Source organism: Brienomyrus brachyistius, chromosome 8, assembly GCF_023856365.1.
Source record: "Brienomyrus brachyistius isolate T26 chromosome 8, BBRACH_0.4, whole genome shotgun sequence".
In the NCBI taxonomy this organism is placed as follows: Eukaryota; Metazoa; Chordata; class Actinopteri; order Osteoglossiformes; family Mormyridae; genus Brienomyrus; species Brienomyrus brachyistius.
The window spans coordinates 25984113-25990112 of NC_064540.1; the positions used below are offsets into that span (position 1 = coordinate 25984113).

At 38.5% G+C, this 6000-nt stretch overlaps 1 protein-coding gene across 1 annotated transcript in view; it reads right to left on the reverse strand.

Moving 5' to 3' along the window:
• Nucleotides 1-2085, reverse strand: part of LOC125746967 (chemokine-like protein TAFA-2) — a 78762-nt gene extending 76677 nt beyond the window's left edge. Inside the window, exon 1 of the mRNA XM_049021567.1 lies at nucleotides 1374-2085. The gene's annotated coding sequence lies outside the window, so the exon portion shown is untranslated. The remainder of the gene's footprint in view (nucleotides 1-1373) is intronic.
• Nucleotides 2086-6000: the final 3915 nt, after the last annotated feature.

Genomic DNA, 6000 nt, shown 5'->3' on the forward strand with positions numbered 1-6000 from the left:
ACATGGTACCTCTCTGTCGATATGATTTATTCAGTAGTGTAAGAGGACAGAACAAAATAGTATGACACTAAAGACGTCTCATGTTTTAGAGAATTGTGCGTGCAAAGCCCGTGTAGGACGAAGTGATTAGCAGGGGCGTTACTGTCAATGGGTGGACTGCGCTGGTACACACCTCCTCACCGTTTGAACTGGGCGGTCATTTCGGTTGCTGCTCGAACTGTTTTCCAACATATTTTAGACAGTCACGCGGTAGGGGTCGCGCTGCATCAGACAAACAAGCACTTTGTTGCGAAGGGGGCGGGGGGCGCTGTCCGTGGTCGCAATACTGATTGTACGGACATGCAAAAAAAAATAAATAAATCATATATACATACACACACATTTTTGGAAATTTAATGTTTATATCAGCGTTAAATACTCCGTTGTGTATTGATATATTTAGGTTATTATATAATTTTATTTTATTTTTTGTTAAATTTCCTTGATTGTATTGGAAGACAGGAGTCCTATCACTTACCGAATGAGTTGAGAACAGTTACTCATTTTTCGGATCCCCGGAAAAATGCTAAAACAACGTTAAACTAAGGCAGGTGGATCTGTTAGAGTTACAACAATAACAAGCAGAAAGACCAGTGAGCTGGGAAGACTGGGCATTAACATATCGAGAAAAAGGTGTAAACATGGAAAATTTGGTGAAGTATGCCGCTCTTACTCGTACAGTTTAGAAATTAGGAGATCTACCACAAAAGCCGTACCCGCACCAGTTACAAAAACGCATTAGAAAAGACTAGCTCGGCTCGAAAAGTATTATGGAAATGCTAAATATCAATTTCAGTCTTTTGTCGTTTTCCGCTATTAAATACCCTTGCAAGTATTTTCATCTGCGACTTGTGCTGTTATTTTGCGTTCGTGTCTTAATTTATTTTGTTCAGGTGGGTAAAAAGGAGATACCGATCATCCTAAATTTATCCATAATGTACTGTACATTTCGCTCAGAGGGAACTACAGCACTGATCATATTATAATTACTTAAAATGTACACGAAACGCTGGCACACAAAGCTTACAAGACCTTAACGGGATTAGTGTAACTGTAACTCATAGATTAATGTTGATGTGTTTATGACCTGAGGTTAATTTGCAAAATCTTTCTGGAATGCACAGCGCAACAGATTTTAAAAGCTACTGTACTTTTCCGTTGAATTACTTGACAATTAATGTCAATCCAGTCCACAATTACAAACAATTAACCAAACTTGCTCTATACATATAACTTGTGTATGCACCTGCACATGAATCGGAATTCACGTTAATGACAGCAAAAACAGTACTTTTGTCATAATGTCAAATTGCAAGATATCTGGTAAACCGTACCTGAAGATGTGCTTTCAGCGGTTTAATCCAATGGAAATATCCGTTTCATTTGTTCTCCATAATCAAAGAAAAAGCAAAATGACTGTTTCTGAAATATTTCCTTTGAACAAAAAAAGTCTCCCACTATGCACACATTGCTCAAAGATTTTTCGCTTTAGTTTCAATTTTGCGACCATGAAACGTCTTATTACGTTTTATTTCAGCTCAGAGAAACTCCGCGCGTACAGGTGACAGTTGAAAGTTCCCTTATTCTGCGGATACCCGCTAGTATTTCGTATATGTAAAAAATAAATTAAAAATCAAACTCAAATTCAACCAGCCGTTGCCATATTATATGTCAGACAACGTTTAAGTTGGTGATTAAAACTACATCCTTTCCATCCACTTTATTCTTCATTCTGCTTTGTGACGCTTCAACATCTGCCGCGAGGAGGCCGGTGCAGAGATGTTCGGTTAGACGTGCTTGGTCCAAACCAAGTGGCGGTAACGCGCCCGGTACGAGGGTCTGCTGGCTTCTGCGGTGCGGGAAACGTGCGACTCCGCGGTGGCTTATCGCCACCTAGCGCTGGACAGATTTAAGGCGTACAATGCAGCGGAGGCTGCATGTCATTATGCAAAGTACTGTATACTAATAACAAAAAGGAGACTTACAACAGGTTTATGTGTTATTTTGTTAAAATATACCACGAGTTGTTTCTATTTGCCGTCTCCTTTAAACCCCAAGTTCATTAAATCGCATTTTTTAATGTTACAGATAAGAACACGTAATTAAACCTATATGTTCTGATAAAGGGTTCTATCCACCATTTAAATGGTCCAGTTTACTAATTTGTATTTGGGAACTTGACTATTATCTCTCCGCCACCGGAATGAACTCATTCATGAATAACAAGAGAAACAAATTCCAGTTCATGCCTCCACTGACTTGCATAAAAGGTCTAAGATACAAGTTTAATTGTTCAGTGCCAGTGACATTTATTCACTTCATGCTGTTTATAATGCAGACATTTATTTGTAATGTATCTGCGGAGTTATTTCATTTTGAGACTGGCACAGGGCAGGGTGTCAGACAGAGTACAGTGAGAAAAATTAAATTACAAGCCTCAGTATGCCAGCCAACCAATCTGCAGGTCATAAGTGCTTCTTCCAGTAGCCAATGTTTTTATTGCTAATTAAATAAAGGCATTTTAAGACAGTCCACACACCATGACAAGAGGCCTCTGGCAAACTCACCATGACTGCTTTTGAAAGCTATACTTTTCTTTTCTGGGAAAAAAACTGATAAATTTAATAAGTTGGGCATGTTTGGGCATGTTTCAAAGCCACTTTCAGAGAGATAATTAATTTTATATGTTCAGCAAAAGGGGAAGGTGGGGGGATGTCAGTTGGAGGGGGGCAGACAGGAGGGAGCAGATGTTTGAAAGACATATAAAGCTTGTAAAGTCAATTTGGCACGCACTGCCAGTAGCTCACTGCATGGACGGATTTGCCAGTGTGAATGCATTTGTGTGGAACATTTGATATCAGCAGATAAATAGGCCCACTGCGTGCAGCACCCCCATTGGCCATGATGTGCCACGCGTTCCTTGGGAAGGAAAAACTCTCCAACTGTCCGAAGTACTTAGAAGTTCTCTTTTCGCAAATGCTTTTAATCTCTGTGGTCTACTTCTTAACTGAAGAGAAAATAAGTCCTTGGCTTACAGAAGAAAGGATGCCGTGTTCCCCCCCCACTCCTTTGCGTCGCACACAGCAGTCGACGCAATTTTTTTTCTGTTTACATGTAGCTTTTATTTTATTTTTTTGTAAATGACTACAGTCCCGAACCACAGGTGTCCTCTTCATTGGAAAACTGAAGTGAGACACAGGGGGATGTGTGGTGACAGGAATATGGATAACTCCACCAAGAAACCCTTCATTCCATACAATTCAGGCAAGGTGTGAGAGAGTGAGTGTGTGTGTGTGAGTGTGGGGGGGTGGGCAACTCCTAGTAGGTTTGTTTCTTGCTGACCAATCCTTTAGAACTATTTCTGAAAGCAGGCATTATCCAGGTATTTTTTCCTACCAAAAGCAGACAGAAATGACTTCCTCACAAACCTCAACGGACAAAACTTAGACAAGTGGTTTGTATAAAACCCAAATAAGAGGCACCTTACCTGGAGATCTCTATACAAAAGCATGAAAAGAAATTATCTGCAAGAGACATTGTTTAAATCAAAGTTCAATAACTAAGGGTTCTCTAGACTACAAGCATACACGTTGCGTAAAACAACCATTTGGAAGCAACAAAACAATTAGTTTTGTTGAGATGTAACAATGGAGTTGAATAAGACATCCTACCTGACTATAAACCTACTGTTAAGAGAACCTCCCTGAGGAACAGGATGTGTCCATGTAGCTCCATAATCAAAGCAAGGGGGGAGTGGCTGTTCAGACACATTTTCACAGAAAAAAAAAACGCCAGACATTTCAGCATAGCAAAAGAGAAGCATTCATTACTATTTCCGCTGTTCTCAAAAGCTGGTTGTGTAATTCCTTAGTGTGCACATACTGCGCAAGGTGGGTAAATAATAAAAGAAGCTGCTACATTCTTTCCATCACCCCCAGATAAGCACTGAGTCACACAGGGCTGTTATTTTGAGACTGGCCTGGGCTTATATTCTGACACACCATATCCCTCGGATATCACTTAATCCACGCTGCCCCAGACACTCGGGCCCAGTCTGGCTCCATCACACCAACCGCCACTGTAATATTTGCATGCGTTATAATGAACAGTCGCCCTTACAGGTGCACGAAGCTTTTCATATTTTCCTATTGGTGGGCAGCTGAACAATGGCGTGTGCACGTGTTACATTGCTTATAAAAGAAATATAGAGTATATACGTAACGCGGCAGTCTAACTGGTTGATTTCTCATAAACAAAGAATAATACAGGCACAATGCATAGCGTTTACACTTGTCTCTCTGATGCTTTTGTTCAAGGCATATTTTTATCATTTGTTTTCGTATGACATTTTACACCTATGTAAAAGTGCTACATGTCTCTTCACGGAACAGGTATTTTATTTAAGAAAACGGGCTCATTTGCACTAGACACCAGTGGGTTTCGTAATGCAGACTCTAAATAACAGAACAGACACAATTCACTTACATTAGACCTTATTAAATGGCAAATGTCAATCATAAACAGGTGAGTTTGTTATTCATTTACGTCTTTGTCTGCAGTATGAAAAAAAGCAACGTTGGCCATTAAAACCAATGAAAACTATGGGAAAGAATTATGTAACATACATGGGGAGGTTAAATCCATATTGTGTTTAAACCTTTAGGATAAAAACTATATCCTGAAAGGTCAAATTTTAATTTTGTTTAAACATTGGTTTTACTTACGAATAGTCACATCTATGATGTTTGTATGCCTCCTCTGTGTTCTGTCCCCTCTGCCACACCAGTTTAAATGAACTGCCAATTGGGGGGCAAACACCTTTCTACAGATCCTCCAGACTGTCTTCTTTAGTGTTTGCCCCCCAGCCAGTGACAGTTTGGAAACCAGGAGGTGACAGATGTTTGGTCATACAAAATTTATTACATATTTTTGGATAGTATGTGTATGCATATATAATATGATACAAGTATATATTATATTTCTTAGTATCCATGTATTATCTATGTATAAGGTAGTTTTCTAAAACCACAATCATACCAGTTTGTTCTTAAAGTCAATATTTCCCAACTGCATTTCAATGTTTTTCAGCTCCTTGATGTCTTGTAGTGGAAGTCCACCATCCTCTGCACACTGAAAGAATAATATGTTCTTATAGAAAGACCTCGGTAACAGGGTGCACAAAGATCAGTAAATCTACTAAGCTGCATCTAAAACAAAAGATTAAATAATTTAAAGTTCAAAGTATTTAAAAAATCTCTGTAATTGAGTTCACTTAGAAATATAATTGGTATAAAATATAAACTTAAATACACCTTGAAACTTTATTTAGACTAGTAAAAAAAATAAACATTTCCAAAATCAATCTATCAATCAATTTAATTAAAATAGATAATAAAGCAATTTTGTACAGTGCACTTTCCGTTGTTAATAGTGCCTCTGCAGGACTGTTACCCAAAAAGGAGGTCTTTGGGTAACAATCTGTCAGGTGTTGGACCTGGCCCTGCAACTCCCCCAATATTTGCAAAAGGATCCTCTCTGTTGCTGTAAGGTCAACAATGGAGAATACAGCATTAAATATTTAAACATACATTGAGACAGATGTAGATGTGTTTTCAACTTACGTGTGCATTGACTTGGTATAAGTTGCCCTGTGGGTAACCGAGTTCTTGAAGGAACATCTGTAAGAATAAGACAGTAAAAAATTACTCTAAAACCCCAAGTGATCACAAGAGTACAATGCAAGATAGTACTTATGTGCCAACTATTCCTAAACTTGCAGACAGTAAACGGGAATTAAATTTATCCTGTTCAAAAACATACATTTTAACACAATGATGGAAGTGATCTGTACGGCTTAGTGATTGAGTGCAATATTCCACTCTAAGTTACCTCTCATTTCATGAATAGCAATTCCATAAAAAAAGAAAAAAAAACATGATTGTTTTGGAATCTTACTTTGTT